Source organism: Nymphaea colorata, chromosome 1 (assembly GCF_008831285.2).
Source record: "Nymphaea colorata isolate Beijing-Zhang1983 chromosome 1, ASM883128v2, whole genome shotgun sequence".
NCBI classification, from domain to species: domain Eukaryota; kingdom Viridiplantae; phylum Streptophyta; class Magnoliopsida; order Nymphaeales; family Nymphaeaceae; genus Nymphaea; species Nymphaea colorata.
Genome location: NC_045138.2, coordinates 8,672,641 through 8,699,185, shown reverse-complemented (window position 1 = coordinate 8,699,185; position 26,545 = coordinate 8,672,641). Strand labels below are relative to the sequence as shown.

The 26,545-nt window shown below is 42.9% G+C and overlaps 1 long non-coding RNA gene across 1 annotated transcript; it reads left to right on the top strand.

The window, feature by feature from the left end:
- The first annotated feature begins 6,784 nt into the window (after positions 1–6,784).
- LOC116246365 (uncharacterized) lies at positions 6,785–7,447 on the top strand. The gene is made up of 3 exons (XR_004170677.2): positions 6,785–6,913; positions 6,992–7,051; positions 7,137–7,447. It is a non-coding gene; the product is annotated as an uncharacterized LOC116246365 (long non-coding RNA).
- Positions 7,448–26,545: the final 19,098 nt, after the last annotated feature.

Genomic DNA, 26,545 nt, shown 5'->3' with positions numbered 1-26,545 from the left:
CATTGACAACTTGAATTTGCATCGTTCCGAACCAAGAGAACTTCGATAGGCAGTTGTGCCTTCTCCTTGATCACGAAGGAGTTGAGAGGTGACTGCACTAGAGGAAGTTGAAGGAGGCGCCGCCCGCGGTTCTGGCTCGTCTTCTTCAACATCGACATCCGGCGAGTTTCTCATCGTGAGCTAAGTATTCCGATCTTCCTAGTACTTGGTGGATGAAATCTCGGTTCTCCCTTAACCACAACATCAACGCAGGCCCAAGCCTTGCATTCGGGGGATAAACTTCTCGTCTAACTAGGTCTGGACCAGCGGCATCGCGTGGAGAAGAAGACCTACCTTGGAGATGACTTGAGGACGATCGGGAGCATCCGGCTCGAGTTCTTCCAGCAGCCTAAATCCTGGTAATATTCTGTTGAATCTTAGATAGGTGAGGCGTCCCTAGTCTCTATACGAATTCTGTACCAAAAGGAGAAGGCTAGGGCGATGAAGGAGAAAGTCTGTGGAAGGAAAGAGCGCCGTCATGGAGGGAAAGAAGGAGAAGCGCGGAAGAGGCGACTCTCGGATTTTTAAGGCGATCTATAGCTTGTTGAAAAGTTCTCATCCTCAGGTACAACATACTAAAATTTCAGCCTGATCGGACCAGGGCGCACTGGTCAAATCTGCCGCTGAAGTTCACTGTTTCCGCCGCCGCCGCTCAGGCGCAGTCCGCCGCAGAACCGCCACTTGCAGATGCTGTTTCCGGTGATTCCAGTGGAGTTTTCAAGCGAGCCATATACCGTTGGATTCATAATTAAAAGTCCTACAACATATCTAAAAATCAAGGTATTTGGATTTCATTTGGCCGGTGAATCATTGACTGCAAGTTCTAGACGTTGAAGGACTGCTTGCCGGTTTTCATAGAGTAGGTCTGAATTCTGGATAATTTTTCGGGCAGATCCGGAAGCTGCCATCCAGATCCGACCATTGGGTAATTAGTTCCAAGTCTGCCCTTGCTATATCTTGATTTTACTTGAATTAATTCACATTTAGCGTGGGCAATTTGGTCATGAGAGGCGAGCTCAACCCAAGCGCATAAGTACATAAAAAAGGCAACATTTGGGCGCCGTCCAGCCTTTCCTTATCCTCTTGCGACGCTTTTGGCAAGAGATCCGCAGCTGATTGACGAGGAGGATAGGTGGCAGCTCGGGAAGGAAGGCGCCATCCATCTGGCCCACAAAATCAGCGACGGAAAAAGGGAAGGCGATCTCCTTCTAGATCCGTCCCTATAACCTTGGAAAGGAGATTCCCGCGCCTTAGGTACGTTGAATCTGGACCCTTCTCAAATAAGGCAGGTGCTAGGTGGCGCCACAAGATGAGGACACGTGGCAAGAGGTAGCTCACGTCATCCCCATAAGATCCTCCTTCCCGATTTGATCTCCAACAATCAAGGAAGGAGATCGGCCAGCCGATAGGTGCATTGCACTTGGTCATTATCGAAATAAGACAAGATCTTGACGCCATCCTTGGAGATTCTCAACGCACGATTGGAGGAGATTCTTCCACGATCCTAGGAGGGATCCTCACGTCAATCTTGGGGGGAGGCCTCTTAGCCCTAGCTCGTGTGAGGGAAAGGACGACCACTCTTTGAGAACTCGAGGAGCCGTGGAGAGCAAGGAGGGAGACACCGCGCCGGAGTCTGACCAGCATTCATCGCCGGAGCTCTCCACTTCACCGGAGAAGAAGGAAGTCACGCCTGTGTTGGCGCTTCCAACACTTGTTTCCCCCTATCTACGACACTTCCTAGGGGTTAGTCGATTATCCGGTGAAGTGCATCCACGAACCCTCTTTCATTTCTTTTATCATTTGGATCGTGATTACTTGTGTTCGTGTGGTTCATTTGGGAGTCTTGCCCATGAGTTCGTGGGAGATAGTAGGGGTCGGAAACGAAGGAGTAGGAGTGTAACTTGAGGATTGCCTCAACGTCTGCCAGTGCACTGGCGTTTGCTTCCCCTCTAATTACAAAAGACCGGGGTGAAATTGGTCTTACGGGTGAAGGCTTTCCTCTTCTAGAAGTTGATTTCTCTTTCACTTCTATACTTGATACTTGCTGGTTTTGTTTATCAAATCCTCATTCCAGCAAAGAAACGTGTGGCTCAACCTCTTCCCATGGGAGATTAGAACCCAAGAGAGAGAAGGAACCGCATCCGTCGAGCGAAATCAACCATCCCCCAATCGACATTCCGTTCACTCTTGGGGTTAATTGGAAATCCAGTGACAGTACTCCCTCTCTCTCTATCGTTTCTTCCTAGATAGAACTTGATTTCCTTCTCGTTATTGTGATTCTATCTAAGGACTATTGCTGCCCGGAGTTGAAGGGGAGCTGAATACCGAAGGGCAACCTTGCGTTGTTGGCCTTTACCTTCGGTGAGCAAGAGGAGTCCCCAAGCGAGGCCTTGGGAGGTAACATCGGATCATCCTATAGATCCGGGGAAAGGGTGTATTTGCTTTCCAAACCGCCTACGGCATTGACAACCGGCTGGAATCCCTCCAAGGCACCTTGCCATGGACACGATTTCCGGGTTGTGGACCACCTAGGGATAAGTGGTTTGTTCCGACTAGGGATTGAATGACAGAATGTTTTGCATGTTTTGGTGGATGTTGAGTGAAATGAGTGCTTGATGTATCGCTACGCTTTGTATTAAGCCTCACACCTATTCTAGACCATTGTAGTAGGCTGAAGCCGGGATTGGGGAAGCCCTTCTTATACTATCTTGACCTATTATTAGGCCGGGGTGACTGTCCGGTGGGAACCATTCATTGTATTGAAATTTTAAACCCTAAATCGACGACATCCTCCTAGATCTTGGAGAGGGTCTCGAGGCACCTTGGTGACTTTCTTATCCGCATTCGGGCAGACCCTACCAATTGGTATTAGAGAGGTTGGAGGTAGGCCTGGGCAACGGGCCGGGTCACCGGTGGGTACCCGGTACCCGGCCCGGCACGGGCCCGGGTTCGGGCCACGATTTGCAAAAGTCGGGCCTTCATCCGTTGCGCCCGGCCCGGCCCGACTTAAAAACGGGCCGGGTCCCTGTTTTAAGATGTGGCCCGTTGGGACCCGGTTGTGCTTAGGTCGAGTCTAACTCTCGCCCTAATTGCAATTTGCTATTTGCTAATTCTCTTCCCTTTTGCCTGCGCTGCTCACAGTCACCGTGCCTATCCACCGACCACCGTTCGTCGCCGTCGCAGTGCTGGTCCGTCACCGTCATTGCTTGCTTTCATCATAACGTGAACACTGAACAGTAAGCTGCTCACTGTGCCTATTCACGCTTGCTTTCATCATAACGTGCCTAGCTTTCTTCCCCCTTTCTCTTCTCTCCTCTTCGAATCTTCTTTTACATTAGTCGGTGCTTCACCCTCCCCCAAATACTTACTTGCGATTGCGATTCTTTCTTTCCTTTGTTTTTTCTCGTTTCTAGTCATATTCAAACACTGCTCTTGCTCTTAAGGGAGGAAGCGATAAACAGATTTCCAATAAAGAAAAGCACCTCCTTCGCCTTGTTGAAAAGAAGGAAGACTTTGTAAGGTAATACATTTCGTTCTTCTATGCTGGTGCTTCTTCTTGTTATCATGCTTGCTCGCTCCTTTGATGCATTTATAATGTTGCTTTTACATTTTTTTGGGTTTTTCAGCATAACATTATCTGCCGTTTGCTTTTCTTCTGATACCCGGTGTTTAGGTAGCAATAGCATGCCATGTGCATTTACACCCACTTGCAGTATCTGAAAAATCAGTTCGTCTGTCATGTTAATTTAAACTTAAAGTACAGTAACTAAAAGGAACAAGCAGCTTTCTTATTGCCATTTTGTGGAAATTGCTTCTTTATCATGAATGTCATCTTGCTGAACCTGCTTATCATCACCACAGGTCTTGCTGTAAGTGTTAGAACTTCAGTAAGGATTCATACTTTTACTGGCAGCTGCTGGCCGGCCGTTAGTATTTATGTGAATATGGCTGACCTCCTTTCTTGCTTGTCAATATATGGTTATAAACTTATAATTACTTCATTGACGTGAGCTAAAAGCCTCAGCAAAACTTAAGGGCTTGGAAAATCAGCTGTTACATATGGTATGAGTTAATACCAATGATAAGGACGTTTTTCCTTTCCTTTTTTATGCAAAGCCTAACTTCCACAACTTAAGTTTTATAAATGAAAATGAAATGCTATAGTCTCTTGGCATATTGTTATCGTGGTCATATGCAATGTAAGAGAAAACTTCGCCAAGCTACACCCTCCTTACCAAAGAAAGAAAGAATCATAGATGCCCTGTACAGATCGTGAAGCATTCTTGGCCCTGGAATTTGTTTGAACAAATTTTCTTTCTAGTAGGCATTTACTTCCTATGTTATTTGCTTCATGTTGCTAGACTTTTTATCATTTGCTCTCATTGTTAGTGTCATTGTTCCCTTTTCGGTGATATTGCTAATCTTTTCTCGGTGAATCTCTTGGTGAATAGACAAAGGCCTTATTCTTTTTTTTTTATGTTTTGTTTTGCAGTACTTGAGTTGCAAGGAAAATTTGAAGAAATCTCCAAAGAAAAGGCTCGTTTAGCAACAAACGAGGTCCGCATTTTGTGTCATGGCTTTTCAATGTAGTGCTATTGCTTATTGTTTTAAATAATTTACTTCACAATAGGTGATATGCATAATACCATTTTACCCACTCAAAAGGTGGAAAGAAAGTAAACTTCAAATTTTGTGGCTTATGTAGGTGGATTTATCAAAACATAAGTTGCAATAACTTACACACCAACGTCCTCCCTCCTAGTACATTCGCCACATGTGATCTTAACTGTTGTGGGTATTCCTTAATCTCTGATGGATATTCATCTTGTTTTATGTCTTTTCTTTAGCTCAAGAGTTGAATCGTTTCATGTGTTTAGGTTGTTTGAATTCTATTCAACTGGTAAATTATGTCTTCTAGCGTTGGGAATGATGAATACTGTCCGACGACATTGACAAATATAGAGGAAAATGAATCTTTTTCATCTACTGAAAAGGAAGTTGAATCCAAGAGAAAAAGAACTTCAGTTGTATGGAATGACTTCACATTAGTACAGTATAAGGGAAACAAGTTTGCAAAATGCAACCATTGTGGAGAATGATTAGGTGGACATAGTTCTAATGGTACGAGCCACTTGAAACGACATAGAGATACATGTGCCAAAAGACAAATTGCTCATGGAAAACAAAGAACTTTGTCAGTTGGAATTAATGATTCTGGTGCAGCTTCTTTATGTCTACACAAATTTGATATGGAGGCCATAAGAAAATGTATGGCTAAGTGTACAATCATGCATGGACTTCCTTTTAGTTTTGCTGAATATGAATATCACAATGATCTTCTAAAGGCTTGCAATCCAAGATTTATTCCATTTTCTAGAAAAACACTTACAAAAGAGGTTCAGTCAATGTTCAAGACTGAAAAAATGCGATATCAAGGAGTCTTAAGTAACCATGTGCAGCGGGTTTCATTGACGTTTGACATGTGGTCATCACAACAGACGTTAGGATATTTATGTTTGACAGCCCAATATATTGATACAGATTGGCAATTGCACTCTCATATACTTAGTTTTATACATGTGCCTCCACCACATAATGCAATTTGTATAAGTGACATTTTATCAGAGTGCATTACTACTAAGTGGGACATACAAGCTAAGTTGTTTTCTATTACTGCTGATAACTGTTCAGCAAATGATAGTGGGATCAGTTTACTAAGAAGGACCTTAGAAAGAAAAAATAATATGTCATTTCCATTGAGAGGGGAATACTTTCATATTCGTTGTGGTGCACATATTATAAACCTTATGGTTCAAGATGGTATGAATGATATGGTTGATACAATTTCTAAAATTCATGACAGTGTTAAATATGTAAAGGGATCACCAAAACGACTACATGCTTTCAAGCAATGTGTAAAGGCAATGGGTTTGGATGAGAAAAAAAGTTTAAACTATGATGTTCCTACTCGATGGAATTCTACATTTATAATGTTGAGAGATGCATTGTTATTCAGAAATGTCTTTCAACATTTGGCATCGTGTGATCCTAGTTATGCATGTTTGCCTTCTGAGGATGAGTGGTCTCATGCATCTGACTTATGTCAGTTCTTAAAGGTATTTTATGATGCAACAAATCTATTCTCTACCTCTAAGCAGGTAACATCTAATCTTGTTTTTGAAGAAGTTTTATCAATTTACCATCATTTGCATAGGCATCGTGGAACATCAAATGAGCATATGAGGGCATTGACTTGCAAAATGCAAGAAAAATTTGACAAATACTTCAAGAGCCACAATATTCTCTTTGCAATTGCAGTTGTTTTGGATCTTAGGTTCAAGTTGTCATACCTGAAGTATTTGCTTGATGATTTGGATAAACCAGATGCAATGGTAAAATATGAAGTTGTAGAGAAGATCCTTCATGATTTGTATGTTGAATACAAAAACATATATGATGATAATGACAAAAGTAATATGCAAATGGACAATGCATACACTAGTACCAAGATTGCAACAGAAGAGTATAGAAGTGTGGCTAGATGTGGGTTCAAAGCATACTTCAGCTCTGTTTCTCCTGTAGTGGCTCACACAGATCTGGACAAATATTTGATGGATCCAATGGAAGAAATTGCACATAATGCGGACTTCAACATATTATCTTGGTGGAAGACAAATGAAAGTAAATATAAAATTATAGCAAGGATGGCTCGAGATATATTAGTCATTCCTGTATCTATAGTTGCTTCAGAATCTGCATTCAGTATAGCAGGAAGAATTATTAATGATTATCGATGCTCAACTACGCCTGAAAATGTTGAATCATTGATATGCACACAGAGTTGGATTCGTGATGCACACAACTTGGGTGAAAGGTAAGATGTTCATAATCCATTTTGTAATTTATTTTAGTGGTTAACATACTAGTGTGCTTAAATTAACATGTGTTATAGTTCTCATGATGCAGAGCACCATTCAAACGAGGAAAGTTAATCAAATGCATGATTATCACGGTAATTTTTAATGCATTCTTATTATTCCATGCAGGCAAGCACCTGTTAGTTTTTATTAACATTTCTTTTTCGTGTTATATTGTAGATGGACATTTCAAGGTTGCTGATGGACTTTGAAGACATTTACTTTGATTTTCATATGCAGGTTGTTGATGGACTTTGAAGATGTTTACTTTGATTTTCATGTGGCATTAGTTTAGGCTTTGCTATTTGGATGTTGCTTTGACATTTTTTGGAAGCCGGTTCTTGTTCCAACAAAACCTTTGTCAAATGATTTTGTAGTTGCTGTTGTAAGGAACTACAACCATGAACTCCCTATTGAAGCTATCATTCTTTTTTGAGTTCTAATTGTAGATTCAGTTTCTGTCGTTCTTTATGTTTAACTTTGATGTATGAGAAAATGCTTGACAATGCAATGCTTGAGGTTAATGCTTCTCATCCATATAGTGGTAATGACAACATTATACAAAAGAAAACAGCTCAATGGTGTGCAGGTTCTTCCTTCCACTTAGATGCAAAACATAACCATGATCTCTCTTTGATGTGCTGTGGTGATATGACTCTGTCATCCATTGAATGATTTTGCCACTTTGTTATTTCTTGCAGTTTCTTCAAGTTGATTTTAGAAATGAGGAGACTGTTTGAAAGGACTGTAATGCGTGACTCACATTGGGGATATGCTCCGATGGAGACAATTGGTTAGTGACTCATAGTGGAGACACTTGGTTAATGAATGAGAATGTCACTTTGTTTGAACGTCAGGGTTTCTATGTCAAATGCCTTGCTTGTCTTTCTTCTTTCCTGTGTTGATTGATGCCCAACCCGATCAGAGTTGTCAAGAGGCAAATTGGTGTTATGATGCTTTTGTTTAATTACAGATACTAAACAAAATGGATACAATACAAATTAGGATTGACTTAATCCATTGTTAGGAAGCATATGTCCATGCAACTTGACAATTTTGGCATTTAAGTAAATAACGCTTACTTTTAAAAACCAAACAGACCCGACCCGGCCCGGCCCGACCCGGCCCGGCCCGACCCGGCCCGGCCCGACCCGGCAGTTAACAAAACGGGTCGGGCCGGGCTTCAGACATGGATGACCTGGCCCGGTACCCGGCCCGGCCCGGTAATAATCGGGTCGGGTAGCGGGCCGACCCGATCCACTAGCGGGTCATTAACGACATCAAATAAACGGGCCGGGCCGGCCCGGCCCGGCCCGTTGCCCAGGCCTGGTTGGAGGACACTTAGTTGCTGATTTGGTTGCTTGGAAGCCCTTGGAGACACCCGGAGTTCATCTTGCTAGATTCGGCCAGCGCAAGTTACAGGGCAGATTTGAGACACTATTCGGTCATGGTTTTCTAGCAGATTTGGGCAGTTTGTGCTAGTGGTTTTCGGGCAGCTACAGCAGTATTTATTTCAGTTTTCGTTTAGTTTTCAGTTCGGCATATTGCAGCTTTGTTTGAGACGTTTTTGCTTGAAGTTGAGTTGTGATGGCCCCACGTAAGGCTAAGACCATCGAACCCGAAACTGTGGCGGTAGAGGGTGAACAAGTCGTGGTGGAGGAGACTCGTATAATAGAAAGGGGGGAGCCCTCAGGCACCAACTCCAAATTAGACCTTATCCTTAACCAATTAGCCGGGGTAACCCAAACCATTGTCAATATGGACAGCCGGTTGAACAACCTAGAGCAAAGGAGAAACCCACTTCGTTCCCAAACCTCTTCCTACTATTATAGGAATGACCCCATAGGAGCGGTGAGTGAGGCATTTTTGGTGGATGCTAGGAGAGCAAGCCTAAGGGGACAAGGGGTAGAACAACCACCTAGAGCCCACACACATGTTCCCCAAAACGAACCAGCCCCACCTCCTATCCAACGCCAAATTACCCATCATCAACTCACTAATGGTACAAACCAACTCGGGCACCAATACATGTGGGAGAGAGGGCCAGACGAGGGGGTGAGAGACCTACACCTGAGGAGATAAGGAGAGCTTTTCAGAAGCAAAGGCAAAACCAAGAAAGGCAGCACCACGACGAGCCCTACCAAAATTTGGGTCCACACCATGAAGGGCCAAGGAGACATCACGAGAATCGTTCCATGCAATCCATGACTTTTGGCGAGTTCGAAGAGGAATTGGATAGGGAAATCGAGATGATGAATGGCCAAGGTAGAGGCCAACACCATGCTGGTTTCAACCATGGCAGGAGAGGTCGACAAAATGAGGAGCCAAGGCTCCCTATGCCAAAAATGGACTTCCCTAAATTCAATGAAAAAATGCCAAAAGAATGAATCTACAAAGCCGAACAATACTTCATTTGCCAAGAAATTGTAGAGCAACACAAGATTCGTTTGGCAAAGATGTATCTAGAAGAGGAGGCCATGCAATGGTATTGCTTTTGGGAAGAGGACTATCCAAACGCCACTTGGGACCTCTTCAAGGATGAACTTTTACTACGGTTTGGAGAGACCACGTATGTTAACCACGAGATTGAATTGAGAAATATCAAGCAAACTTTTACCGTCCAAGACTATCAAAGCAAGTTTGAGAGACTATGTAGCATGGTTAAAAATCGATCAGAAGATTCCAAGATCGCCCACTTCATAGGGGGTCTTGATGAGGACATTCAAATTGAGATGCTTAGGGATCCTCCTACCGAATTAAGGAGATGTTTTGCATTAGCCAAGACCATTGAGGAGCAACTTAGAAGAAGAGAGGCAAGAAAGAAGGCTTACAAACCGGGGATTGCATCCAAACCCAAGCCTAACTTTGTGAAATCAGCTCCACCCCTAAGAAAGTTTTAAAATCGGCCAGCCTTTTGCAATAACATTTCCATTAAATACATTTCACGTCAAGAACGAGAGGAAAGGATTAAAAAGGGGCTTTGCTTCAACTGTGAAGAAAAGTGGCATGTGGGTCATAAGTGCAAGTATTTTCAGTTATATGAGGTCACAGATAGTGATGAAGAACTTGAGGGAAGTGAAGAGGTAGATACCGAGGGCACGGAGGTAGCCAAGGTAGAAGAAGATACCGAGGAAAAAGAGGAGGGCTTGTGTCACGCCCTCACCAACAACGGGCCCAATGCCATGAAGGTTGTGGGTAAGATCAATTACCAAAAGGTGATTGTTTTTCTTGATACCGGAGCCACCCACAACTTCCTCAATTCGAGGTTGGCTCATCTCGTGGATGGCAAGACGACTCCCCAAGCTTCTTTCAATGTCATGGTTGGAAATTGTGAGAAATTAGCTTGCAATGAAATTTGCAAAAACGTGGGCTTGGAAATGCACAAGGTTCCTTTCAAGGTTGATCTATACATTCTTCTTATTGGGGGTGTAGATGTAGTACTTGAGATTCAATGGATGAAAGCCTTGAAAAGGATCTTGTGGGACTTGGATGACATGACTATGATGTTTCCTAAGGAGCGTGGAGGGGAGGTAACCCTCAGAGCAATCAATCCTAGCGTGGACCCTAAGCCGGCATTGAAGGTGCTCATGGCAAATCAGCCATCATATTGGCTAGTATCAATGGTTAAAGATGTTGTTCCTTCCACCACCGATGTTGAAGTGATTCCTCAGGACATTCAGTGTGTGATTAACGGCTTCCCTTCCATTTTTAAAGAGCCTAAAAGCTTGCCTCCCACTCGTTCCTATGATCATAGGATTACCCCCACCAAAGGGGCAGAGGCAGTGAATGTGCGTCCATATCGGTATGCCTATAGTCAGAAGGCCGAGATAAAAAAACTTGTGAAGGAGATGTTCGAGAGTGGGGTCATTTGACCTAGTAGTAGTACATTTTCATCACCCGTCTTGTTGGTAAAGAAGAAGGATGGTACGTGGAGATTTTGTGTAGATTACTAGGCCCTCAATGAGGTCACGGTAAAGGATAAGCATCCTATACCAGTCATAGATGAGTTACTTGACGAGTTGGCTGGTGCTTCTTACTTTTCAAAGATGAACTTGAGAGCAGGCTACCACCAGATTCGTATGCAAAAGGAGGGCATTCATAAGACAGCTTTTCACACACATGATGGTCATTACGAATTTCTCGTAATGCCTTTTGGATTAACTAATGCCCTTGCCACATTTCAGAGGTGCATCAATGACCTCTTTAGAAGCTATCTACGAGACTATGTGCTAGTATTTTTTTATGATATACTTGTATACAGTCCGACAATGGAGATGCATGCGAAGCACTTAGACACTGTCCTTACCATCTTGAGGGACAACCAACTATATGCTAAGATTTCTAAATATACCTTTGGCCAGACCTCAGTGTGGTACTTGGGACACATTGTCTCCAAGAATGGTGATAGAGCTGAGCCAGAGAAGTTGGTAACAATCGAGTGTGGCCCTTACCCAAAAACCCAAAGGAGTTGCGTGGAATTTTGGGACTTACCTGCTACTACATACGCTTCATCAGTGGCTATGGGTCAATAGCTGCCCCATTGACCCACATGCTAAAAAAGGGGCAGTTTTAGTGGTCAGAAAAGTCACGAGAGGCCTTCATCCAGTTGAAGGCAGCACTTGTATCGGCACCAGTTTTGACTTTACCCAATTTTGAGAAGGAATTCACGGTAGAGACAGATGCTAGTGATGCAGGAGTTGGTGTTGTTTTAAGCTAGGAAGGACATCCAGTAGCATTTATGTCCAAAGCACTTACGAAGAGAGCCAAGCCTCTCTACTCTTAGGGACGAGCTTATTAGGCACTTTCATGAGTCTGTCACAGCGGGCCATAAGGGGGTGACCAAGACCATAGGCAGGATCAAGCCCCAATTCTGGTGGGAGGGCTTGAAGGCTGATGTGAAGAGGTTTGTGTGAGATTGTCAGAGGGAGAAGTATGAGGCAGTCAGGCCTCCCAGGCACCTAGTTCCCCTACCTATTCCTACACAGCCATGGAGAGATGTCTCTATGGATTTTATAGAGGCAATGCCTAAGTCAAAGGGGAAAGAGTCAGTCATGGTGGTAGTTGACATACTGACAAAATACGCTCACTTTGTGCCCTTACCTCGCTCATATCAGGGTCCCCTAGTTGCTGCAGCCTACCACGATCATGTTGAGAAGCTTCATGGAATGCTCAACACCAACATGAGTGACCGGGACTCTATTTTCTTGTGGGCCTTTTGGCAAGAGTACATGTGACTGGCAGGTACCTCCTTACATTTTAGCATTGCACACCATCCTCAGACAGATGGACAGAGTGAGGTAGTGAATTGTACATTGGAGACATACCTCAGATGTAGGGGCATGACCCAACACTTGGGTCAGACATATATCGTGGACTGAGTGGTCCTATAACACTAGCCTCCATTCAAGCACAAGAGTCACACCATATGAGGCAGTGTATGGTTTTCCACCTCCTACTATTCCTCGGTATGAAGAGGGACAGCCATGGACGATGAATTGGATATCACTCTACGAACTCGTGAAGAGATTCTGGAATCTCTTAAGCAGAACATCGCTAAGGCCCAAACTCGTATGCGACAGTTCTACAATAAGGGGCGAAAAGATAGAGAGTTCAGTGTGGGAGACTATGTGTGGCAGCCCTATTCTAAGCTCCTTCCCAAGTATTATGGTCCATACCAAGTACTTCAAAGAATAGGGAAGACTGCTTATTGCATCTCCTTACCACCGGCTGCCCAAGTTCATCCGGTTTTTCACGTGACACGGTTGAAGCCACACCACGGTTCTCTCCCTGGGAACATTGAGCACAACCCGAACCAGCAGCCCACTGCATATCGGATCTTGAAGCACCGATATGCTTTGCGAGATGGTAGGCAACGACATGAGGTTTTGATTGAGTGGGAAGGTCTAGATGGAGGTACCTCTTGGGAGGACTTGGAACAGATTCGTCTTCATTTCCCTACGTCACGACCTTGGGGACTTTGTCTCTGTTTCCCTACACCACGAGCTTGGGGACAAGCTCGATCTAAGGAGGGTGGGGTTGATACGAGCCTTCCTAGAACTCGTACTTCCCACATATTGGTGGGGAGGCTAACTTTTCTTGTTTTAAATTTTGCGGAAAACAGGTGGAGGCGGCTTCTATAGACGAAGGCAGACATTTTCATTGTGAGGTTAAGTCCTCAACGAAGGCAAAGAACGAGGTGGAGCCAAGCCGGGAGCGCATGGAAATACTTAGTAAGGCTAAGGGAGCCTTGCGCGTAGAAGACGTAGGTGGGTTCGACCTAGGAGACCTAGACCCGCTCGGTCTAGGTGAGGAAGGCCTAGGTGCATCTAGCCTAGATAAAGAAGACCCGGACCCACTTAGTCCGGAAGAGGATGACTTAGGCACGTCTGACCTAAAAGATGGTGGGCTCGGCTTACAGAGGAGCATGCGTGATCCGGGCGTGGATAAAGGGCAGTGGGCTCGGACCCACTTGGAGAATCAAGTTGACGAAGCTCGGGCGGGCCCGGGCGAGGTGGGGCCTTTGGCCCAATTCAGATCTGGACTTTTTACTTGATTTAATTTGCTTATGTACCATTTTCTTTATTAGACTCGATTTACTTTTCGTCTCATCTCGAGACACAACTTGGAACCAGCTCGGGTACTTGTATTTAAGTCCAAAACCGAGACACTTATTGATTATCGTTTAGTCAAATTGAAGTTTTCTCTCTCCGTGTGAGGAGTCCCTTGGACCTTAGGTCGTGGCTTCCATAGAAGCACTACATTGCAATGCTCACCAAGCCGTGAGATTTGTGGAGATTCAAGCTCCGTTAATGGCCGCAATGCTCACCAAGCCGTGAGATTTGTGGAGATTCAAGCTCCGTTAATGGCCGCCGGCAGCCATTGACAACTTGGATTTGGATCGTTCCGAACCAAGAGATCCTTCGATAGGCAGCTGTGCCTTCTCCTTGATCACGAAGGAGTTGAAAGGTGGCTGCACTAGAGGAAGTTGAACGAGGCGCCGCTCGTGGTTCTGGCTCGTCTTCTTCAACATCGACATCCGGCGAGTTTCTCATCATGAGCTAAGTATTCTGATCTTCCTAGTACTTAGTGGATGAGATCTCGGTTCTCCCTTAACCACAACATCAATGCAGGCCCAAGCCTTGCATTCCGGGGATAAACTTCTCGTCTAACTAGGTCTGGACCAGCGGCATCGCGTGGAGAAGAAGACCTACCTTCGAGACGACTTGAGGACGATCGAGAGCATCCGGCTGGAGTTCTTCCAGCAGCCGAAATCCTGGTAATATTCTGTTGAATCTTAGATAGGTGAATCGTCCATAGTCTCTATACGAATTATGGACCAAAAGGATAAGGCTAGGGCGAGGAAGGAGAAAGTCTGCGGAAGGAAAGAGAGACATCGCGGAGGGAAAGAAGGAGAAGCGCGGAAGAGGCGACTCTCGGATTTTTGAAGGGCGCATCAGAAACCACTTCTGCTAAAATAGCTGTATCTGGAAATTTACTAAGACTTTTGAGGCGATCTATAGCTTGTTTGAAAGCTCTCATCCTCAGGTACAACATACTAAAATTTCAGCCTGATCGGACCAGAGCGCACCGGTCAAATCTGCCGCTGAAGTTTGCTGTTTCTGCCGCCACCGCTCAGGCGCAGTCCACCGCAGAACCGCCACTTGCAGAGGCTGTTTCCAGCGATTCCGGTAGAGTTTTCAGGCGAACCATATACCGTTGGATTCATAAATAAAAGTTCTACAACATATCTCAAAATCAAGGTATTTGGATTTCATTGGCTAGTGAATCATTGATTGAAAGTTCTGGATGTTGAAGGACTGCTTGCCGGTTTTCATAGAGTATGTCCAAATTTCGGATAATTTTTCGGTCAGATCCGGAAGCTGCCGGCCAGATCCGACCATTGGATAATTAGTTCCAAGTCTGCCCTTGCTATATCTTGATTTTACTTGAATTAATTCACACTTAGGATGGGCAATTTGGTCATGAGAGGCGAGCTCAACCCTAGCGCATAAGTACATCAAAAAGGCAACATTTGGGCGCCGTGCAGCCTTTCCTTATCCTCTTGCGATGCTTTTGGCAAGAGATCCGCTGCTGATTGACGAGGAGGACAGGAGGCAGCTCGGGAAGGAAGGCGCCATCCATCTGGCCCACCAAATCAGCGACGGAAAAAGGGAAGGCGATCTCCTTCTAGATCCGTCCCTATAACTTTGGAAAGGAGATTCTCGCGCTTTAGGTACGTTGAATCTGGACCCTTCTCAAATAAGGCAGGTGCTAGGTGGCGCCACGAGGTCAGGACACGTGGCAAGAGGCAGTTCGCGTCATCCCCGTAAGATCCTCCTTCCTGATTTGATCTCCAACAATCAAGGAAGGAGATCGGCCAGCCGATTAGGTGCATTGCACCTGGTCATTATCCAAACAAGACAAGATCGTGGCGCCATCCTTGGAGATTCTCAATGCACAATTGAAGGAGATTCTTCCACGATGCTAGGAGGGATCCTCATGTCAATCTTGGGGGGAGGCCTCTTAGCCCTAGCTCGTGTGAGGGAAAGGACGACCACTCTTTGAGAACTCGAGGAGCCGTGGAGAGCAAGGAGGGAGACACCGTGCCGGAGTCCGACCAGCATTCATCGCCGGAGCTCTCCACTTCACCGGAGAAGAAGGAAGTCACGCCTGTGTTGGCGCTTCCAACACTTGTTTCTCCCTCTGTACGACACTTCCTAGGGGTTATTCGATTATCCGGTGTAGTGCATCCACGAACCCTCTTTCATTTCTTTTATCATTTGGATCGTGATTACTTGTGTTCGTGTGGTTCATTTGGGAGTCTTGCCCATGAGTTCGTGGGAGATAGTAGGGGTCGGAAACGAAGGAGTAGGAGTGCAACTTGAGGATTGCCTCAACGTCTGCCGGCGCACCGGTGTTTGCTTCTCCTCTAATTACAAAAGACCGGGGTGAAATTGGTCTTACGGGTGAAAGATTTCCTCATTTAAAAGTTGATTTCTCTTTCATTTCTATACCTGATACTTGTTGGTTTTGTTTCTCAAATCCTCATTCCAGCAAAGAAACTCGTGGCTCAACTTCTTCCCGTGGGAGATTGGAACCCGAGAGAGAGAAGGAACCGCATCCGTCGGGCGAAATCGACGATAGCATCCCCCAATCGACATTCCGTTCACCCTTGGGGTTAATTGGGAATCCGGTGACGATACTCTCTCTCTCTCTATCGTTTCTTCCTAGATAGAACTTGATTTCCTTCTCGTTATTGTGATTCTATCTAAGGACTATTGCTGCCCGGAGTTGAAGGGGAGCTGAATACCGAAGGGCAATCTTGCGTTGTTGGCCTTTACCTTCGGTGAGCAAGAGGAGTCCCCAAGCGAGGCCTTGGGAGGTAACATCGGATCATCCTATAGATTCGGGGAAAGGGTGTATTTGCTTCCCAAACCGCCTACGGCATTGACAATCGGCTGGAATCCCTCCAAGGCACCTTGCCAAGGACACGATTTCCGGGTTGTGGACCACCTAGGGATAAGGGTATGGTTTGTTCCGACTAGGGATTGAATGACAGAATGGTTTGCATGGTTTGGTGAATGTTGAGTGAGATGAGTGTTTGATGTATCGCTACACTTTGTATTAAACCTCACACCTATTCTAGACCATTGTAGTAGGCTCAAGCCGGGATTGGGGAAGCCCTTCTTGTACTATCTTGACCTATTATTAAGCCGGGGTGACTGTCCGGCGGAAACCATTCATTGTATTGAAATTTTAAACCCTAAATCGGCGACATCCTCCTAGATCTTGGAGAGGGTCTCGACGGCACCTTGGTGACTTTCTTATCCGCATTCGGGCAGACCCTACCACTCTCTTTGTGTTGTGGTCTCGTTTCTTGAGTGAAGGTTTTGTCAAGTTGGTATTTTTTGCGATTCTCGTCCATCTTCTTCCTCTAGGGTTTGGGCTGTGATGTTTTGCTGTTTGGAAGAAGAGGTTCTGTTAAGGTGCTTTGGTGTTGCTGATGAGAATATGAGTTGTATGGTAGTGCTACAGTTTGGCAGTCTCGTCTCTATCTCTAGATCTCGGGTGTCTGGAACTTTCATACTATATCAAAAGAAAAGAAGGTGAATCTTCACTTGTTGTTTTATTTACTGCAAGCAAGCAGATATGTTTAGTGACTGGATGGTCCGCCCCATATGTTAGGGGATGACTACAATCGGTAATTTTTTGGTCCTGCATGTGTTCTTACAAGGTGGATCCAACACTGATAGCGAGGTTAATGCTATGTTCTTTGTCTGGCATTTTGTTGGTTCCTATTATTCCATATGATGAGAGGTATCTGCCACTGGGTTGACAAGGACTCTATGCATATGGCATTCTGAGAAGGTGCTTAATCTTCATATTCTTTTTTGTTATGTTGTCACAAAAAGTGTTATAGTTGCATTTTCCTTGATTTATTGTCTTATTTAGAATAGTGTTTTGGATGCACTTATCATGTTGGAAAGTGTTCGCTGGTCCTTTTTAAGCCTATGGTTAATTTGCAAAGGCTTGTGGTGATGAATAGTGAAGAACTTAAATTGTGTGTGTGTTGCTGTTTGACATTGTTACTTGTGTTCCTTCTTGAGTCAGTAAGATATTTCAATTTATGGTAATTTTATTTTACTTTTTTGGGTCTTGTTGATGGACTTGCACATATATTGTCTTTGCCTTGTTGTCCCATATGATAAATACTCATACTTATTTGTATTGGTTTGGACAGTAATACTTAATGGTGCAGTGGGCCCTTGCAAGAACAGAAATAGTATGAAAACTGCTGACGGAGGAGCCTGTATGACATCTAACAAGTCTGTTGCACTAAATAGTTGCAATGCCGGTTCAAAGGTTGTGCATTTTAATTGGAGTTTTTCTTTTCTCTGGAACAAGCAGGGTCTAATTTCAATGTTCTCAGGATCTAACTTGATCATAACTTTATAATTGATTTCAGGATCACAAAGTTTCAGTCATAACACTGAATGGTTCACATAGGTGAGGCAGCAATTCTTTTTTCTCAGAGATGGAGCTTATTTCTTGAAGCTGTTCTTCATTGCTTGATTTTTTTGGTGACCTGTTTTCTGTTTTCCTTTTTTGTGTTTGGATGGCATGCAAAGTTCTTTGACCTCTATATTTACTGGTTTCACTTTCTTGGCTGTGTACTTTTTACGAACATGCAATATGTAACTCATTTTCTGCAAAAGAGAGTAAGTTTCTCAATTTTTTAGTTGAATCACTATTACACTTCTTTTGGGCTTTCAGGTATACCTTTGTCACATTTGCGGCACTTCCACTTGATGAGCATTGCAATAAGTATGCTTGGTGAAGATAAAGACACCAAGGGAGACCATTGAAGGTCTAATCTTGTGCACTTCTCTGTCTTCAAGTGTCATTGATGTCGGTGCTTTTTTTTTATTTCTTCTGTCCTTCACTGTTATATATATTGTTACGTATGTGTAAATGCTTTTTTCTGAGGCCTTATATGTAGCTAAAACTTAAAGCGTCTCTGATACTTTCTGCTGTGTTATGTTACAATTTAGGTGGGAATCTTCATTACTCAATTACGACCATGTTGTGTTATGTTACATTTTACCAATTAAAGTATCTGTACTCTCATGGCAGGGATTTATCTTTCAACCATTTTACAGGAGACCTTCCTAATTCTTTCGGTTTGCTGTCAAATCTTTCAACTCTGTAAGTATGCTTGGCGCCTTAGTGTATATGTTCTTTAAGCAGCTTGTGTACATGAGAGGAAAATATGGGATTTATTGAAGTGTAATGAACCTAGTCATTTTGATGTTCCGTTCTTTATGAAGAAGAATACATACTATCTAATTATGTTTTCCATGTAGTTTCTTTCAATGAAGCTTGCAACTTTCAATCCGCTGCTGGATTTCAGCATAGAGGGGCATGGTCCTCCAAAAGTCATGCCATGACCTGCTTGCCCTTCTGATTCAAATTCTTCAGTTGCATGGTGCTCCTTCTTACTGCTGATTATGTACATGACATGAATCCAACCTCCAACAAGTGCAGCAAGGACCCAGCAATCAGGAGATGTGTGGTGCTAGCATTCAGATGAATTCCATAATGCTGTTCAGATGAATTTTGGTGCTAGCACCCCACTCAGCAATCAGGAGATGTGTGGTAGTAAGTCAAGTGGGCCAACATTTCCTCAAGACCTCTTTAAGGACATTCCAGATTAAAAAAAGAGATTTACCATTTTCAAGCTAATATTTACCCTGCTTCCCATTGTTATATGGCTAAAGAAACTGTATATTGAGGATCATACAATTTGCAATGGGAACCAAAAAACGAGCTAAATGAGAGTTAAATGCTTAAACGAGTAATGAGCTAATGCTTAAAAGAGTTAGACGGCTAAACGAGCTAATGATTAAAAGAGCTAGACGGCTAAACGAGTTAACGTTTAAAAGAGCTAGACGAGCTAACGCTTAAATGAGCTAAATCACTTAAATGGGTTAAATGAGTAAATGTTAAACAAGTTAACGAGTTAAAAATGGGTTAAACGAGCCGAGTTCGAGCTAAACTTTGTGTACTCGAGTCGAGCTCGAGCTTGCTGTAAGAAGCTTGACTCGAGCTCGAGCTGGCCAAGCTTGGGCTGACTCGACTCATGTGCAGCCCTACCTTCACCACAACCGGCATCCGTTCGAGAAAAGGGCCAAAAGTGCATGTTCAAGTGGCACGAATCATGGCCTTGTGATTGTTCAGCCAAGGAGCATGGCTAATAAGGACGCAACCCTTGGCCCTTTTTGTGTTTATGAGCTTATATTTTAGTAGGTTGAGGCCTATGTGTCAAGGTTTGCAGGACAATCTACGTACAATGGTACAAGTGAGAGAAAATTGTATAGGGAAAAGATCCGGACTTGGTGATTTATTTGTAATTTAAATTTTTAAGAGATTAATGAAAAGGGCCATCGAGCCGAAGTTCTGGAATTGCGCTCTTATCTAACGACAATGACATAGGGTCCTGGTCTGAGCCTCTTTGAGGGATTAGGCTGACTAAAGAAGCGTGTAACACTTTTTTGGGCCACATGGGTGTCTTGCACTTTGCAAAAAAGGTGAAGGAAAATCCATGCCCGTGACACCTAGCTTGTTCTTTCTGATGGACTTTATTTGATGACCTTGTTTTATCATCTAATTGTGCCTTTAGCACATAGGGTCCTGGTCTGAGCCCCTAGAAACCAATGTTTCAGGCAACCATTGCACGACCCCAGGGACCACTACCATTTTATAATAAAGACAATTACGGATTCCACCCATCAAAGAGTCCGTAATTCCGTACTGGTATCTATACATTTCAAAATTACCTCATACCATCTAAAATGACGTAATATCCCAAAATGTAATCACTTAAGCGGATATTTACGTTAAGACAGCCATAATGTCTGAAATTCCTCATGGACATATGTCGGCCCACCAAATGATCTTACAATCTCCCACTTGGGCCAAATATGTCTTAATACATTCAGACATTACACAAAACCTTAAGAGCTCATAACTGCTATCTTATTAAACGTCATTTCACCAATCTCGTCCATGATCATATCAACACAAAACCAAAGCGACTTTCGCTATATCAAAATTAGCTAAACCTTCAATGATCACAAATGTTAACATAACCAATGACATAGATATGATATGGATGTATAGCATGAGAATTACATGTAATGTGATTACAACATGTCTATTCTCAACTGATCCAACTTTAAAAAACTTATGGAGATCAAAACACAAACACAGAAAGGAACCAAAGAACTTTAAACTTTATTCTGCAGAAAACTGAATATGTGTCCATACATAAGAGCAAACAAAATACAAACTCCCACTAAACCAGCACATCATCCAATGATAACACCCCATACGAATAACATGTTCGTGAAAGACCTTATGTGTTAAACCCTTGGCAAGCGGATCCGCAAATCATAGAGTTTGTCCCAATATGCTCTAAAGACACCTGACCATTCTGTATCCCCTCTTTAACAGCCCAAAAAAACTTAATGTCGATGTGCTTCGACTTTGACAAACTGTGGCTGTTATAAGAGTACATGACTGCTGAATTATTGTCACACTACAACCTTAGCGGTCTTTCTATACCATACATAATACGCAGCCTCGTGACAAAATTCTGCAATCACAAAACCTGATTGGATGCCATTATCTTGACACCCAGCAAAGTCAGAATCTGAATACCCAATTATCTCCCACTGGTCTGACTTCATGTATGTGAACATAAAACCCTTTTGTTCTTTGTAAGTACTTTAATATCCTTTTGGCTGCTATTTAATGATCCATACCAGGATCACTTAAGTATCTGCCTAACATTTCAACGATAAATGCAATATCCGGATGAGTACAAACCTGAACATACATAAGGCTTCCCACAACAGACGAATAGGGAATCCTTTTAATTTCCTTAGATTCGATTTCACTTTTAGGACACTGTTTGAGACTAAACTTGTCTCTATTAGCAACTGGAGTATCTTCTGGTTTACAATCCTTCATGCCATATTGCTGAAGCACCTTATCAATGTAGGTCTTTTGTGATAATCCAAGAATACCCCGATAATGATCTCGAAATATTTGGATCCCTAATACAAAAGATGCACAACCAAGATCCTTCATGTCAAATTGTGTTGACAAAAAAATTCTTAGTTTCATGCAATATGCCCACATCATTACTTGTCAGCAATATATTATTGACATATAAAACCAGAAAGATAAATTTGCCTCACTGAAGTTTTGGTATACACATTCATCAACCACATTAGTCTCGAAACCCAATGAAACTATAATTTAATGAAATTTGTAATACCATTGATTAGAAAGCTTGCTTTAGTCCATATATGAATTTCCTTAGTGACACATCTACTTAATTTTCTTGAGGTTGTTGAGTTTGTTCTTCAGTATGGAGATCGACATCATTGCCTTCTTCTGAATAGAGTGGACTCAGGTCCCTCTTCAAAAGCAATGCTTCTAACCTGATCACCTCCCCAAACTCAATATCCTCAAAGAAAAGGGCATTTTCCTTTTAAAGAAAGACTTACTGAATGGATTATAAAACTTATAACCCCTTAATGTTTGTTCATTTTCCCTTTATACGTACAATGCAAACATTAAAGTCTACAAAATCAAAGGGACTCAAGAATTCTATTCGACATAAGCCTTTTATTCTCTTTTCAGAGATTTGTCCTAAGCGCCAATGCCATAACATAGCAGAATTCCCTTTGACTAATTTCTTTTAGTACCACTAAACGTAACATGCAAGGTTTCATGATATGAAGCAACCGTATCAAGCAAATAGAGGTTATAGCAACTAGACAAAGAACCAGTAGTAATCAAATTTGAATGCAGAAACAACTTAAATTTGTTTCCTCCAAATGAACAATAATAACCAAATTTGTCCAGTAAAGAAATAAAAAACAAATTCCGTCTAAAAGACGGTACTACATAAGTTTCTGTCAAATTCAAAAAACAACCAGTCTTTAACAATAACCCAAAAAATCTGCTATGGCTTCAATCTTCGCCTTCATGTCATCGCCCTCATAGATGAATCTTTCAGCATCAATTGGCGTTTAACAATTTAGGCAGCCCTGCACAAAAGACACTTATGTGAGTAGTAGCTACCGAATCTACCCACAAGTGCCTTGGTACTGAAATTAAATTAACTTCAGAACAAACTCAAAGTAAGAATCGTACATTTCTTTTCACGTCATGCGTGATACTTACTACAATCCTTCTTCATATGACCTTCATCCTTGCAAAAGGAGCAGCTTGATTTGCCTTCCTTATGCTTCTTTTGTTTCTTGATGGATGCGTGATCAACTGCAATTTCTTTAGCCATCTTTCTTTTCTTACTTTTAGGCGTAGTAGCCAAGTGAGCACTTTCTATCATATCATGCTTCAATCTTTCCTCTTCTTCCACACAGTGCGAAATGAGCTCATTAAGAGTCCATTTCTCCTTCTGACAGTTATAACTAACTTTAAATTGTCCAAACTGTGGTGGAAGAGCAAGAAGAACCATATGCACTATAAAGTCTTCAGGTAACCTCAGACCTAGTGCCTGTAATTTTGAAGCAAGATGAGACATTTCCATAATGTGCTCCCGTATGTTCCCCTTTCCTTTAAACCTCAGCGTCACAAGTTTACTCAAAAGAGTGCTTGTTTCAGTCTTTTCATTTTTAGCAAAACGTTTTTCAATCTCTTCAGGGAACGCCTTGGCACTAGCCTTTTCAGTAATAGAGCCCCTAAAATTTTCTGGGATTGATCTCTTCATGATCATTAGACACATGCGGTTTGAGCGTTCCCATCGTTCAAAGTACCGCTTATCCTCATGGGAACTTTGATCTGTTGGATGAGGTAGGCACGACTCCCTAAATGCAAGGTCAAGATCCATACAACCCAGAACAATCATGACAGTTTCTTTCAAGTCCTTAAAATTCGAACCATTTAACTCATGAACAGTAGTCAAATTTGCAGATATCATAAAAGCAGAACTCACTGTACAAAGAACAACAAAAATACCAAACATGCTCACAATCAATACATGTACAAAGATGAAACAACAAATAAAAATGAATATAAATACAATGGCCTAAATCCCATCACAAGGTACCGGTGCAACGTTAATATCCAATCTTAGGATTGAAATACTAACTGCAAGTGGTATTCTTGGTCAACAATGAATATGAATAATTAACTCTGTCAAACAACGAGCCTATCTTTGGATTGACTCGCTATTCACATGGAAACCTGAAAAATTATCACATATTCATTGCCCTGTATACTTGAACATGACCAAACAACAATCCTCCTTTGCGCTGATCATTGTTCGCATGGATCAAGTATATTATCATCTAATGTTTAAAACAAGCAAATTCGTACAACAGAGGTCACTTTGGCGACATAAAGTACAAACGTACTCATTTCAAACAACAGACATGGTCAAAGATCAAAATTCATAATCCAAACATTCATCTAAAGTACACCCATAATTTTAATAACAAGCAAAACATACATGAATTAAAATTTACATACAAAATTTGTCATTCATTGAATCCAAAACCTGATGCATAAACCAAATTACCATACACGTATGCCCTACATTAAATTCAAAACCAAAATGATTCAATGAAATGAGCCCAAAAGAGTCCAAAATTTATAAACTCGTATCATAATCGTGCTTAAGAGGGTCAAGAACTACTGAATCGGCCTTAAAATGGCCCGTATCGTTCTTAAACCACAATTAGAACACCTACATACCCCTACATAGGGCTGAACAAGTCTAAAAATTGGACGTACCGGTCAAAAATAGACCGTATCAGTTCTAAAACCCACTGAACCGGTTAAAATTGGCTCAAAAACGGTTCCAGAACTCAATGAACCGGTCTGAAAAACCCTGAATCGGTCTAAATATCAAGTGAACCAGTCTGAAAATGCCCGAATCGGTTCGAAAATCAACTTAATCGGTTCTGAAATGCTAGAATCGGTTCCAAAACTGAATGAACCGGTCCCAAAATGGTCTGAATCGGATCTGAAAGGTCCGAACCGGTCTGAATCGGACCGAATCGGTTCTGAATCGTATTGAACCGGTCTGAAATCGAATGAACCGGTTCGAGTCTTTTAAAAACCGGTTTAAAAAAAAGAACCGATTTACTTAAACCAAATGGATACGGGTCGGGTCCGACAGGACCCGACCCGGTCCGAAAAAATAAAACGCAGGAGCTCGGGCGCGAGGCGGGAAAAAGTTTTTTTTTTTTTTTTTAAATAAACTGATGGATCCAGATCGGGTCTGTTACGACCCGACCCGGGCCGACCCGCTGCCTCGCTTGACGGCTCCCAGGCAGCGAGACCGCCGCTCGCCCTGCCAAGCACCGAACGGCAGCGAACTGCGACATCGCCTCCGACGTGCCTCCGGGGGGCTTGGGTGGGCGCCGACAGGTGGTACGGCGCCGTCCGGCGACGATGAACTCTCCGGCTGTGGAGTTGTGGAGGTGGGAGCCAGAATCGAGCGAAGCCCTTCCTCCCCCTCCTCTACCCTCCTCTGCCTCTACCGTCAAGGATCGCCAGTGGACACGCCTCACGGCAGGCGGACGGTCGGCCGGCCGTCGACCGAACCGGCGGTCGCCCCCACGCCCTTTCGGCCATAACTGCCGGCCCCGGCCGTTGCCCCTCCCTGCGGTCGTTCCTCCTTCTCGTCGCCTTCCCTGCTATCCCCTTATCCTTCTTCTTCTTCTTTCGTGTCTGCGACGGAGGCGTAGAGGGCACCCAACGGCGTGAGTGCCGCCGGCAGGAACGTGCCGGAGGCTCGCCGTTGCCCAATGGCAACCGACAACCGCCGATCCAGCGTCCCCATCACCGATCCTCTTCAGTCCACAGACGGCTTCCGTCGCACGCCCACAACCCTAAATTTTTTTTTTTTTGAAAACCAAAAATTGCAGTCGAAGAAAAGGAACATTCAAATGGGAAGAACGCCAAAAGATCAACGATTCAACAACAAGCATAGGCTCTGATACCAAATGTTGGGATTTCTCCCCATTACGCATACACAAAACCAAACGTATATACCCTAAAACAGGATCATGCTCATGCTAAATAATTGAATCAAACATAACCTTAAACTTAAAGCGGAAGCGTACCTGAATCCATCTGATCTGATGCACAGGAAGATCGCAGCAGGGTCTTCCAAGGTACGTGTGGCGCGCTTGAGGTCTCTCTCAGATGGGGAAGAGGAAAACCCTAGAAACCAATGTTTTAGGCAACCATTGCACGACCCCAGGGACCACTACCATTTTATAATAAGGACAATTATGGATTCCACCCATCAAAGAGTCTGTAATTTCGTACTGGTATCTATACATTTCAAAATTACCCCATACCATCTAAAATGACGTAATATCCCAAAATGCAATCACTTAAACGGATATTTACGTTAAGACAGCCATAATGTCTGAAATTCCTCATAGACATATGTTGGCCCACCAAATGATCTTACAAGAACGACACCTTTAAGACACTAGAAGCATATCCTATACCTTAAACAAATGAGGAGTTGAGAGCATATCCTATACCTTAAACAAATGAGGAGTTGGGAGAAAGCTTCAAAACCTTTTTTATACGATAGAATGAAATACAAGAAAAAGGTTTAAAGATGGGGAATTTGCTTGTTGGGCAATGAAATGAAATAATATGCCAAAATTTTCTTGGAAGTTTTTCATTTTTGGCCCAACATTTCACTTATAATTTTAGAAAGGGCCACTTTTTGTGATTTTTTAAATTGGAGTTATACTTTTTGTAAGTTACCAAATGACAAAAAACTACCAAATAAGAGTTTGTTGAGGACAACCTTATCCTAAATATTCTTTTAGTATCTCTTTTATCATTATCTTCTTAACAGAAGTTAATTTTAAGCCTTTATTTTATTATAAAAAGTACAGTTACTAATAACGATTTACAATTTTTTTGATGATGGCACATCCAGTCATTAACAATCTATGGTTTGGTTCGGCAGTAAAAAAAACGGTGGAGAAATTTGGCTGAGCTTTTCTTGCAGAATGTGATAA